This window comes from Mastigoproctus giganteus, chromosome 9 (genome assembly GCF_048544385.1).
Source record: "Mastigoproctus giganteus isolate SK-2022 chromosome 9, ASM4854438v1, whole genome shotgun sequence".
In the NCBI taxonomy this organism is placed as follows: domain Eukaryota; kingdom Metazoa; phylum Arthropoda; class Arachnida; order Uropygi; family Thelyphonidae; genus Mastigoproctus; species Mastigoproctus giganteus.
Genome location: NC_143583.1, coordinates 177734156 through 177748260, shown reverse-complemented (window position 1 = coordinate 177748260; position 14105 = coordinate 177734156). Strand labels below are relative to the sequence as shown.

At 38.6% G+C, this 14105-nt stretch overlaps 1 long non-coding RNA gene across 1 annotated transcript; it reads left to right on the top strand.

Annotated features, from left to right (window-relative positions):
• The first annotated feature begins 2148 nt into the window (after positions 1–2148).
• On the top strand, positions 2149–10945 carry LOC150080905 (uncharacterized). Its single transcript, XR_016547440.1, has 2 exons — positions 2149–2214; positions 10441–10945. It is a non-coding gene; the product is annotated as an uncharacterized LOC150080905 (long non-coding RNA).
• The last annotated feature ends 3160 nt before the right edge of the window (positions 10946–14105 follow it).

Genomic DNA, 14105 nt, shown 5'->3' with positions numbered 1-14105 from the left:
GGACACTGATATAGCTCAAAGAGGTAGGCTGTTCTGAAGCACAAGGCAATAAACCGCTGCAGGCCACGAAAGAAGCAATCTTGCTATATTTAGCCTCCGCCTGTCGATATGACAGTGGACTCAGTCAATAAAACTGGCAATAGACCAACCACCTGTAGAGAACAAATTGCCTCTTTAGCTTCCAGCTGAGAACGGACTGGTGAGCCAGGTGAGGTGAGTTTCAAGATATGCTGTATTGTTTGGAAAGAAGTGAAAATGGTGAAGAAACGGAACCTTCGATTAAATGATGTAAATTGGCTTTGTAGATAATAGTTTTCAGCCAGGTTTAATGGAGAGCAACTTCTTAAAATACCCATTCTGAATGAATTTTGTAATAATTTAATAAAAATGCGAAATGAAGTGGTCATTATCGTATCCATAAGAGGATGACCAAACCAGCAGCTATTACCGCTCAGTGCAGATGAGTTTATTTGTATAAAATTCATTCAAGTTCACGAGTAGTAATTTAGCTTTATTTAGATCATGAAGTGTGCAAATGCACAAGACAATCAGTTTATTTTAAAAATTGGATTAAAAGTTTTACATTTAATCACCATCTTCCTTACGATTTTTATCTTCTTACTGTCTTTCTTACACACTATCATTCTTACAGAATTCAGAATATGCGGAGGAACGTCCAATATTTACCAATTTTATGTCACAAAATTAAATTATTTAATCGTAAGGTGGAAGGAGAGACTTACTTCATATATAGATATTCTTATGTGGATAAATGATAAGTAGAAATAAATGTTATTAATACCCGTTCCCTGAGGGGATAATATAGATGATATTTTTCTAGCAAAATAAACACCAAGGTATTCCGTGGGGTATTAACAACACGGACAAAATATAAGACCAGATGAGTGCGATTACATCGGCGAGGATGTTTATGGAAGCCTCCTCGCTTAACTAACAAAATGAAATGCGTGAAAAAGAGGGAACATACGAATTGGTTTTTAATTTCAAAGTACTGCAGTTAAATTGTTTTTTGATATTTCAATTAAATTTATCGACAAGTGGGAGAATAACTTGCACGTACACGCGTCTATTTAGATTCAAGGATGGCAAACAGATGCAGCTAATTTGCCGAGTGTTGACTCAGCAAATATCAATCAACACATGTCTCTGATATTTGTGCTGTTTAAGAACAGGTACAATTATTGGAAATCAGTTTCAATAGAAAGCCTACACAAACAGATTGTCATCTGACTGCATATTTTGCGATCTTAATTTCTTTCCAAGGAAATGAATACAAATTAACTGTCATTTAATTATCAAGAATCGTGTTTAGAGGAAATTTGGTGCGTTGACAACAACTCTGTTATTTCATTCTTTCTTTCCCAATTCAAACGCATCGTGTGACTTCTAAAGTGAAATAAATAACGAACGAAATTTTTCCACACAGTTCAAATTGTTTCGAGAATCTTTTCACGCCAACAACAGGAAGACAAGTTGAGTAATAAAGTTCTTATCCTACCTTAATGGTGCAGTTTAACAGCTTCATCAATCCTTGTTTCAAAATCCCTACCTTGCTGGGCGACTAACACTACAATGATCAATAAAAGTTAAATCCAGTTCCTACGAAATTTCCTCCAGGGTAACAACTACAAAGATAACTGCGATCTTCAACCCATTTGTTTTCTATAGAAACGATTAAACTATATCGAAGAAGGCTCTCCTTTCTACAAGTGTAATTCAAAGTTCTTCTCAAGACTCCACCAGACCGATGAACTATCATTTGGTTTTTGCCTGTTCCATTTATCATCAACATTTGTGTTTGTTTTTAAATTTACCCGTCAGTTAGTTCTATTTTTAATTAGTAAGTTCCACCAAAGGTGCCCTGAATTTTTCACAACGAAACGAAGTCTATTTATCAGCTTTGATTTTCCTACCAAGATTTAACACGCACCCTACAGATGGTTTCAAGATGAACAAAGAAAGAAATGTATACTGTGTTTTAAAAATCAACGTATGCATTTATACGTTGTCAAAATTTAAATATAAAACGTTATGTGAAATATAGGATTGCTTATGAATCTTAGTAAAAGATTCGCAAGCAATTTGTAAGTCAACGAAAAGAAGTCACATTTCTGTTGATTAACTAATATTTTGTTTTATTCCAGCAACTTGAACCAGACTTGCGGTGAGATTTAGAGGCAGCTGAGTTTACTGGTAAGCATGTTCTATATTTAAGATTAATCTTTACGTGTTTCTATCACCCCATTTTGTTGTCAGTAGGCGCGTGAGAATACACTGATTTTTTTTTTTTTTTCAGTGTTAAATCAAAGTGACACTTTTCGCATTGAAAATTTTCGGTTTTTCCTTATTAGAACACAGATGTACACAGATGGGACATCAGGACCAAAAACTCCATCGAAAGTTTGAAAAAAATATCTCTTATACTTTCATGTTCCCTCCCACAAAAGAAAAGTTCTGCTTAGACCCCTCTATGGTGATTACAAAGCGAAGAGCTGAAAAGAATGAATTTTTAAAAATGAACAATAAACTTGTAGAAAGATAATGAGGAGTGTAAAAATTATTTTTATTCTTCGCTGTAGGAAAAGAACCGAACTGCCCTTCTTGCTTTTTGTTTCTACTATTTTACTCTCTTTATCACTTGGTGGTCCAACTCCTTCCTTCCCGTATTGGGGCTTAAGTGAAAAGACATCACTCGGAGCTAAATGGAGCATGTTGACTCCAGTACAACTTTAGATGACTCACATTCTATTATATTTCAAGCTAAAAAGAATAAAAATTAGCTGCACTCAGCCTGTTATACCTTCATGTTTGGTGATGTATTTCATGAACGATTCAGCTTCTTGGAAAATTATTGCCCTTCTTAGTCTAGAATACCATAGAAGTCACGGTTGCCTCGCCGCAAATGATCAAACAGTTAAATCAGGCAATCTTTTATTAGACACATCAAAGCCTCATCAATCAGAGGAACTGTTAAAACAAAAGCCTTTGCAGGATTACCAGTTGAGATTACCCTGAACACGCCAAAGGATGTTATTACAGAACGGGATCTGTTGTCCATCTCGAAAGAACTGTTATGGGAGCTGGAAGATCAACAAGTGATACACATTAAAATAATTTACATTTAATGCTCACATCGGTATTAAATGTAAAAGTCAGTAAAAGAAGGGCATTGAAATTGAAAACTTCAGCCATATCAGTCATAATTGTCAGCAATATGGACGCTTTAAGGCACGTCGGGGAGACACCATCTGCTTGCTATGGATCGAAAGAACACGACCAAGGAAACTATACCTCAGCTTCTCTCTCCTCCTCATCCAAAAATACAACGAGACAGCAAATAGGGTCCCTACTCGGATACGATAAAATACAGATGCATGCAACTACTACTTTTACTGCATGCCTTCGCTTTTCTATGCTGTAGCCATTGTAATTCTCAGCTATACCTCCAAATCAAACTGTAGACTAGAGCGCAGTGATCTTATCGACAAAAACAGCATTACGAGAGAGAGAGAGAGAGAGAGAGAGCAAAAATTCTGTGCGTACGATATAGCAGTCTTAATCGATTTTCTTAAAAAAAAAAAACCCAAAGAAGATACCATGTACGGCTCAATATAAGCGAAAAACACGAACATAGATGAAATGAATATAAGTGGTGCTGATATTCAAGACGAGAATATACTAGAACTTCGTCCCGAAGAAGATATGAACATACTTCGGCCCATTTGCCCAAAGAAAGAAAGATCAAAACGTGATCAATACAAAAATTCTTACTCAAAAGAGAAGTCAGAACAAACAGATTAAGCTATAAAATAATGCAAGGCGTTATGCAGAGGAAATTCAGATGAAACAAAAGATAATATTCAGCAGTATATGCAGTCAGCATATGTATTCAAGAAACTCATCCAGCTCTCACCAAATTTTCAAACTTATACATTATTCCATAAAGAAAGAATTTGGAGTACAGTTGCTAAAGGAGAAGTTGTGGGTGAACAAGGCTAGCAAAGCAAGCATAATTACAAACAACCAGTAGCATTGAGATCAACCAATTGGAATTTATATCGCGATCGCATCACTGTCCCTCCCCCAAATGTTCCCCTCCTTCGGATAGGAAGACAATCTTGCTATATACAGTTCCAACCTCCCTACTGTTTTGTATGAGATATGAATGCCTAATCATTTATGGGGATTAATTCACATGGACAGTAGAGGTAATGTGACCTCAAAAGCTACAATTCCTCAAATAAGTAAGATAAGGCAGAAAGGAATTAAATGAATTCCTAAAATATCTAACCACAACTAAAAGGATTGCGTATATAAAAGCTAAGGTTGAAGCAAGTTGATTCGGAGAAAGGCAAAGAAATATTCTTGGGTCGCGTCTACCCTCACTATGATCTCGAGTCCTGATTTAGTGCAGAAACCAATTCCGGTATTGAATAGCAACTAGTATACGATCTCTAGCCTCCTCAACAGAAATCTTGGTCGATTCTTTTACAATTATACCATCGGTTACATGCTATAATACAGATTTTCAAAGATTGAAGCTGAACGAAACAAGTTGAACTTCTCATCTACTGTATCTCACTTGTATAATTTACCATTTATAAAGAAGAATTAATTACGACCTTTGCAAATGTACTAAGAGAGCTACAGGATCGGATGGTGTATATTATGTCATGATAGAACAACTGAACTACGACTGTCTGGATATCCTACTGGTATAATCGAGAATTTTCTGAATAATTTATGTCCATCTAAATGATGGCACGAAATTGTACCTGAATTCCAAAATTGGAAAAAAAAATCTTTCTTGTAACTACGTCCCATTTCATTAACCATCTCTTTAGATAAACCATTAAACGAATGGTTATTTATGAGACTGACATAGTTGCTTTAAAAAGCGAATGTTTTATCACCTCACAAACTGCATTTAGGAAAAATACTGTAGATTAACCCTTGACTTATATGTCAAAGTTCAAACAAATATATGAACTCGTTTATTATAAATTTTTATGATTTAATTATTATCTTTTTAAAATTTTTATGGTGATGGTTAATCTATGTATTGAGAAAATATTCGATAGAACATGGAGTGCATAGTGTTAGGGTCAGGCGTCACCTGAGGTTTCCCACATCTGCACCATATGTACGCTGTACCACTGTAAATGACAGAAAAGTGTTGTGTGTGGTATATGACATATTGCGTTAACATGGAGTTTCAGAATTCTGCGAGATTTATTTGAACTACTATACAGGACACCTTCAATTCTCTCGGAACTTTTCAAGCGCGATATAAAGACTCGCTATCTATAGCACATGCACAAGAGGAAGTAGTTCCCGGAAGGCCCAGTACTAAGTGCACCCTATTTCCCCTGAGAGTGAATAATATCACAAAGGTTATACCGCCTTCACTGGAAATTTTATATGTATGCAGATAACCTCCCCATCGCATATCAATCACAAAGTATGGATACGATTGAGAGCTGCAACTCCAGTCGTGTTCATTCCCATTTTAAGTAAAATAGAAACGTGGACAAGGAATTATGGATAGAGGATAGCTGAGTAAAAATCAATAGTTATCTACTTCTGTAAACTTCATGCTTTTCATCCGGAACCAGTTTTATATTTAAATAATTTTCCTCCATCAATTTCATGAATACAAAAAAGAAAACAAGCATCGAATCAAGTGCTTATCAAAACTTAACATCTTGCATATGGTACAGGCAATGAGATGTGAAGCCGGTATTTTTTCATTGCTACAGTTATATAAAACTCTGATTCTATCTCGTGGGATTATGGATCTCCTGTATATGCTTCAGCTAGTTACGACCTCTAGATATTGTTCACCACAGTGCTCTTCGCATAGTTCCAGGCGCCTTTAGAACGCCTCCTATTTAAAACTTGTACGAGGATGCATCTGAGCCTTCGATGCGTCTCTGACGAGATTATCTACTCTGCATGTATGCAGCGAAAATATGTAGCCGAGTATCAGACTTAAATTGGTCCATCATCCATGAAACACGATGGGTGGTTCACTGCGATTGCAGACCAATATGATTTATGTCTCAAGATACCTTGTTCGAGATTGGAAAATAAATTTCTGTCATATTTATACTCAAAAAAATAAACTCAGGGCTTACTTGGCTGTCAGCCTTGCTATTGCGTATCTATACCCTCGTAATATGAAAACAAAATATCCTCAATCTTTAAGTTCCATAAGCACTGCATATCTTTGAAAATAGAAACATTTGTCAGATTTACACAGACGGATCAAAATCGAACTTCTCGGCAGTATCGTGTTTGTTGTATCATTACACAGAACTAGGTGTTTTGAAACTAGACTAAATGGTATCGTAGTGTTTGGAGAGGGAGCGCCACGGATGGTTCCCCACAACTACGCCATAAGTACTCTTGTGAAGTATACATACTCTGTAAACGCCAGACAAAAGTATTGTACAAAGTATGTAAGAAGTATTATGTTGGGTTCTGTTGTTACAGTCTGGCTTTTGGCCGCAGGACCCCTAATGGTACCCCACGTTGCCCGTACACACCGCTAGGAGGTAAGCCAGGCTGCCCATTATTCTCTGGCAGGTCCTCCTATCCAATTGCCTGAACTTTCAGTGACAGGACCTATATATACAGGGTGTTTCAAAATTTATGGTCAATAATTTAAAGGTGAAAAGTACAGGGATATTCATGTGTTGTTGTGGCGGACCCCAGGGTTCCCCCCATAAGCCGCTATTGTACTTCTTGTGTTGAAGTGTATGCCAAAGCGTATGGGCGTGTAAGCGTTATGATGTGTTCTGTTGTTGTGTTTTCGGCTGGTGCCTGGCTCTTAGTAGGTGAGAAGCAGTAACACCTGGTCACTACGTCCTACCCCCCATCTCCGCCACGTGGAGGCTGCCAGGATCAACTATCTCCTGCTGGGCAAGCCCAGGGCATAACAACTGAAAGTGCCCGAAAAAGAGAATGAAGTGGAAAAAGAGGAATACAGAGGGAGAAGTTTGGGATCTGGGGAGGTAAATGGATAGAATTGAGGAGAATCAACAGAGGGACTCTCCAACAATTAGAAGTGAGAAGAAGTAAAGCAAGAATAAAGTAGGAAGAAGTGGAGAAGTGAACTAAGTTCTCTAACCATGGGAACCTATCCCATGGAAAATCCCATCCTAAGAACTAGGATCAGCAAAACTTCTTAATTTACAGTTTGCCTAATCCCTTGTAGGCAGAAATTCTTCAGTTGTTGAAGAAATAATTGATCTTCTAACAAAAAACACAGTGAAAGCAAATTCCACGAATTCTGAAAAGCTCCACAGAAAGACACTATGTGCAATATGTACAATATCCTCTTCAGGAACACAGCAGAATATACACTATGTACAAATACGTCCAATGTAATGCCAGGGTAATGCCATAACCTGGCCCATTAAATAAAAGGTTTCAGGGTTAACGCAAAAGTAATATACATGTCCAAATCCTAGATGAGATCACATTAGGCACGGTTCTAAATTATGATGTTTTAAAAAAGTTCTTGCCTAAATACGAGCTCTAAGAGAGCCCAAAAAGTCTAAGATAATCATCCAATAACAGAGTTACTAGGAAATGTCTCGAATATGAAATATCAGTGATATTCACTCACAAAGAAATATTAATTCCAAAAACGCTAAAGGCCAAATAGTATCTTGATGAGTAGAGCAAAATTCCTTATACAGTAAATACCTATTGTGCTGAAAACAGTTCCACGTCAAGAACAAGTCTATTATAAAATCCAGGAAAGTGTAGCACTTAATGATACTAATCAGTTGCAAATATAGAATCCAATCAAAGATGAGAGATATTTCTTTCCTAATCCAATAAAGAATCCAAGAAATCACAGGAACAGCAAAACTAGGACCTAATTTTTTCTTCTTTTAAATGCACGAGAAGCAAACACAGTTAAAGCATTAAAAGCTGTCTGAGATTCAACCAGAATTTTATTGTTGCTGGAGTCTAAGTTAGGAACTACACTAAGCAGGTCACGTCGAAAATCGTTATAATAATGAAATTGATGAAGAATATGATTAACAGTTTCTTCCTGGCCACACACAAACAAGATGTTGTTGGTGAAAGTCCCAGTTTGTGAAGTTTAGTATTTATACTTCCATATCCAGTTAATATAAACATACCATATAATCCCGGCGAAAACCACCACTTAACTCCTCCTTTTTAATTTCCCTTGCTACAAGGAAAGTCCGTTGTGACGGCACCAATATCAGATGAAGACCACTCCTGCTGCCACATTCCAACAAAAAGTTGCCTTAATCTTGTCTTCTCAGTTTTAATGGGAGCACTTAGATCTCATCATAGGTCAATGGTATTTTCTTCATTAGGTGGTTTATGGTAGCTGTACTGAACTTCAAAATGGACAGGTAGTTTCTCAAGCTGCACGTTTGTACCAAGAAGCATTTCCGCGCCGAGGCAGCCCAACAGGCGCATATTCATCAGGGTACATCAACGCCTTAGAGAACATGGGCGCTTCGCACACGGAGTGTGAGCAGGTAGGCCCAGAAACATAACATCTGATGTTGAGGAAAGGGTGTTAGAAATTTTATCATTATTTTAGGATTGAATACACTAACCCGTATTTTTGTCTGTAAAATTGAGTGTGTTCTATGGTCGAATTGCTTGTGTTCTATGGTCGATTTTACTGTTTTGCTGCAGGAAAAAAACCCCAGTTTCTGGGGAGAAAAACTTTACTATCTACGCCTGAGACCGACTAACTCAGCCACGGAGTGAAAAAAGCCCATTAAAGTTCCTCGCGTCATCTACGGGATTCGAACCCGGGCCTTTTCCACCCGGTGTGGGGAGGACGGTGACGATACCACTATACTACCCGCGCAGACTGTTAGAAAGAATACATTGGACATGTGGACGTTCATATTGACATGTTAGAAAGAATAGAACAAAATCCACGAATTTCGACAAGGAGGGTTGCTCTGCAACAGCGTGTACTGAGTCATAGCAGTGCGTGGAAAATTTTAATCGCCAATTACTGTACCCCAGCGTGTACAAGGTCTCAGCAATACAGACTACCCTCCCAGAGTTAACTTCTGCCAGTGGATGCAACAGCAATGTGTCCTGAACCTCCAATTTTTAAACAAACTTTTTGTTCACTTTCTGCGAAACAGGCAAACAAGAGAGCTGTACCTTCAGTTCCTGCAGAATGTTCTTCCAGATCTCCTTGATGATGATAATGTTCCACTTCAGCCGAGTCACAACTCGAGAAAAATTTGCCGATGCACCATCATGCATAAACCACATGTTCTGGCGTTGCTGAAGTGGAACATTATCATCATCAAGGAAGTCTGTAAGAACATTCTGCAGGAACTGTGAAGGTACAGCTCTCCTATTTGGCAGAAAGTGTGGTCCAATTAGAGGGTCTCCTAGTAGTCCTGCCCATACATTCAACAAGAAACGCTGCTGATGTCGTGACTCGTGAATTGCGACGGTTATGAAAATTAACTGTCACAGTTAATTTTCAGTTAACTGTGACAGTTAACTGAAAATTAACAGTTATGAAAATTAAAAATACCATCACGAGTAAATCCAGCTTCGTCAGTGAACAAAATATTGTTTAAAAATTGGGGGTTCAGGACACTGTTGTTGCATCCACTGGCAGAAGTTCACTCTGGGAGGGTAGTCTGTATTGCTGAGACCTTATGCAGGTCTCAGCAACCATCTGGTTTTGACAGAGGTGGGAGCAGAGATGGGCAAAAGTTGCGGCCAATAGCTTTTGCAAGAGACCAGAGTGCTAGGCTACAATTAGGGCAAGAAGCAAGTTTTTTACTCTTAGCCTGTTCAAACTCTAGTTTGGACTGATTAATAACTACTTTACAATTGTTGAGAGCTTTGGTGTAGGCAGAAAATGAATCAAATACGTGGTGTTAATAACGGTGGTGTTTCCACTATTTTTTGAACCCATTGAAAAGTTCCAACAAAGACAAGGTTTAATACTTATTGAAAAGTAGACCATTCAGTTATCCAACGTATTCCAACGAATTTGGAATATGTTTGTTATTCCAATATATCGGCGATATGTTGGATACTACAATATATTTGATGATCTCTCTCTTACCTCACAGATGGTAAGTTTCAATCTTATCATCTGTGAGGTAATTTTATTGGCTAAAATGAATTCCATAATAAGGAAGTGATTTTCTTTATCAAAATGTATGAATAATACGAAAACCTTAAGGTCTGACTGGACCATATGTCTTGCTGATTCAGCGTTAGAAATATTGCAATATTTATTAAATGAGGACCTGTTTCTATTATAAATATAATCTATTGTAGAACTGTTAACGATCAATTTTTAATTTAACTTATTCTTCTATTTGCTGTTCATTTCTACTTTAAATATAATCTTCCTTTAATTTTACTTCTCAGAAATTGCCACCTGCAGGGGTCTTTACCGTGGGTTTCCATAAAGACCTACAGCATCTCTTGAAAAAGGAAGTGACCCGACATTTGTCGTCATCTAGTGCTCATTAAAGAAGCCACTGCTCAAGAGAAACACGTTGGATAGGCAATAGTCAAAGAGGAAGCAAAATGTACAGATCGGTGTTAGTGGTGTCGTTAAAGTAATCTTGCTGTGGACATGAGATATATGGGAGCAGCGAGCGGATGGAAGAAATCTTTTAAAAATTTCAATTAACTTCTTGATAATATATTTACACAACTTTGGTATGTCGAACGCATTTCGTGATTTATGTGGAGCGAAAGCGATTTCAATCCCAGCGTCTCAGATTCGTCGATGTACTCCGAATGTTTCTGTCACCGGATGAAAAACTTTTATGGTGGAAATATCTCACTGTTCTTATTTTATTCACGTAATTCAGATGTATATAAGGGCCACTTATTTATAACTTCAATAAAAATAGACTGAAATTTAGCAGTCGATAAATGTTGGTTATGCATTATTTTCCTGTTTTCCACTTTGTGTTTCTGTTATAACGTTGTAAATAATCATCCTGTGAGAAGAATGTAGAAGGATATTGGAAATGTAGCAGCAGTTTTAGAGCAGAAATAATTTTATTTGTGTCATTTCAAGTGACGCATCGTATGAGGTGTCATATTTGTTGCTATGAAAACAAGGGCCTTTCCTACTATATATCTTGGCTCAGATTAAAGTGAGCCAAGACATACAGTAGGCATTTATTTCAAAAGTGCTCCTGCTGCTCCTCTGCATCACAGGTTCATACATTTTCGTAACTTCAAAGGTATTTTTATAGCTAAATTATTCCTACTGCTTTTTAGCTTAGATTAAACCATAATTTAATCTCCTCCCTACTAGAAACCCGAGGATAGGAATCTTAGGTTTCTTGATGATATAAAGCCCGTATTCATTAATCACAATTGGCGAATTTGGACAGGAATCACTGGAATAACCACCGTTCAGTCTAGGTCTGCATTCTGAAAGTTTAAAGCATTTAGAGAAACTTATTTTGTGATGGCAATTTTGTAACTACTTAGTAGTTGGCTACGTATAAATATGATGCTATAGCACAGACCTAACTTCTTCGTAACCTGAGGCTATTGCCCTAAACAAATTATGCATTTAGAAATTAAATGAAAAGTACGTTGATATAGAAATATCGTTACTATCGGTGGCATTTGCTGATAGCATGAACAAATTGATGAAAGAGGTGGAAAATGAAAGCGAAAATTTTAATTCCCAAAGACACTAGTTTTCGATGGCAATTTTATGACGAGTACTCCGGGTTAAGGGTTAGAATTAGACTGATATCTCATCCTGATGTCTGTATTCAGGCATCGGGTTGAATATCAGCAGAGAAATAATGTAACTTATGGTAACAGAAGTGTGTCTTGTAATTATAGGTTTTTAAGAGCATCAGCGACTAAGGCCAAATTGATCCGAATGTACTGTCTGCGTGCGTTCTGAGGTCGATTTTTTGTTTGCTGGATAAAAACTCGAGTTTTCGGGAGAAAACACCATGCTACCCTCGGCTGAGACCGACTAACTCAGCCACGTTATGAAAATAAAAATTCCTAGCGTCACTGATGGGACTCGAACTCGGGTCTTTTTCCACCTGGTGTAGGGAGGATGGTGATTATACTAACTGTGCTATATTAATATTCGTACAAGGTGAGTACAGTATAAAATTTAACCTCCTATAACGAATTAAAATATAGCGTCATTAATTCAAATCTTGATCCGGATAACTGGATGGACCACATTGCACTTCTGCAGAACTACCTCTCCAACACTGAGTTTGCTGAGAGAAAAATATAGATACGTATAATTATAACACCAGGCCCATTCGCTACTACTGAGTTTGCTCCTACTGATGACCTCTCCATCATTTCAATCACCAGATAGCATATCATAAAAGCTATAAACTCCCTGCGTCCACCTAGTACGGCAGGTCGAGATAAGATCCCTCATTTCATCATTAAATGCCTTAACCCCTACATTCTGGATGCATTGCTCTCAATATACAACTCATTCCTTTCCACACGAGTATTACCTGCCCAATGGTATGAATACTCTGTGATCCCACTGCCTAAAATTCAAGTGCCAACAAGCCCAAAAGATTTCAGGCCAATCACAATTTCTTCCACCCTCCTCAAACTCCTAGAAAAGGTACCCATTCCAGCATTAAGCCAACAGCTGATATCAAAGAACAAAAGCAGTTCCACTTCGCAGTCACAAATATATCAACCATAAAAAACCTCATGGCGACACAGGCATCCATCCTTCAGGTCTTCGTCGCCTGTTACCTCCTACCATTGTTTGGCGCATAATGGCCTTTAGCTGCCGTTGCGCCGTAAAACATACAACAACAACCTTCAGGTCTTCGAAACTAAATCCGAATTAGCTATTGTGTATTACCACCTTAGGAAAGGAACACCAGCTAAAATAGTAAATCTCCAGCTGGATCTTGCAAATGACCCCAAGATAGAGAAGAGGAGAATCACCCAACACCTACAAGCGATATGGCAACAGAGCTGGGAAACCACGCAGAAAGGAGACATCACGAGGCGATTCCTCCCAACTATAAACCATACTCACCCAGAGCCCCCTCCCTGGTTCTCACCTGGTCTGCACATGACGTTTATTATCACTGGACACGGCCCCTTCCGTCAGAAACTCACAGCTATGGGGATTGAAAGAGACCCGCGGTGCCATTGCGGAGAAGAAGAGTCCTGGGGGCATCTCATGTATGAGTGCCCTGCCTATGACAACAGTAGAATCAAGTTTGCTACCGCAATTCAAAGGAATCCACGTAACCAAGAGTCCTCGCTGCTGCTCGATGAAAACACATACAGGGCACTAACTGTGTATGCGCAGCAAATCTTCGCACTGAGGCTAGCCAAGATTGCTGAAATGAAAACAACATTGGATCATGCTGCCCAAGGCTTGAATCAGACTGGCGTGGGTTAGCTCCTTCTCCGCTAGAGGACACTGCCTTGACAACTTGCTAATCCTTTATGGGTAGGAACACTGCTGGTACCATTCTGGTGCGGGACTGCTGGCACTCATCGAGTGCGGGATACTGCTGCAAACCCCTTATAGGGTAGGATCAGCCGGCACCGTTCTGGTGCGGGATTGGTGGCACTCTGGAGAACTTCTGAGTGCGGGATACAGAGTCCATTGGCCTCTGGTGATCATGCAGGGGCACCTGTCCCCTGCTACTTTAACTCCCACTCCCAGACCCCTATTTTCACCTCACAAAGAGCGGACTGCTCCTTAACTTCAGTCCGTCCTCCTTTCCCTCTTTCTGTTCCTTCTAACTCGTACTCCTGCTCTGTTTTTCTCCCCCCCCACTTTTTTTTAATATATTTTTTTAATTAATTAATTAATTTATTTATTTTTTTATTTATTTTATTTTATTTATTATTATTATTTTTTCACTTGACCTTTGTAAGGAAGCTTAGGCAACCATGGCAAAGGCCAGCCAGAGTATAATGGGCAGCCTGGCTTACCTCCCAGTGGTGGTGGCGGGCAACGTGGGGTCCCACTAGGGGCTCTGCGGCCAAGCAGCCAGAGACACAACAACAAAACATAACACTACTCTGACAGAAACCAG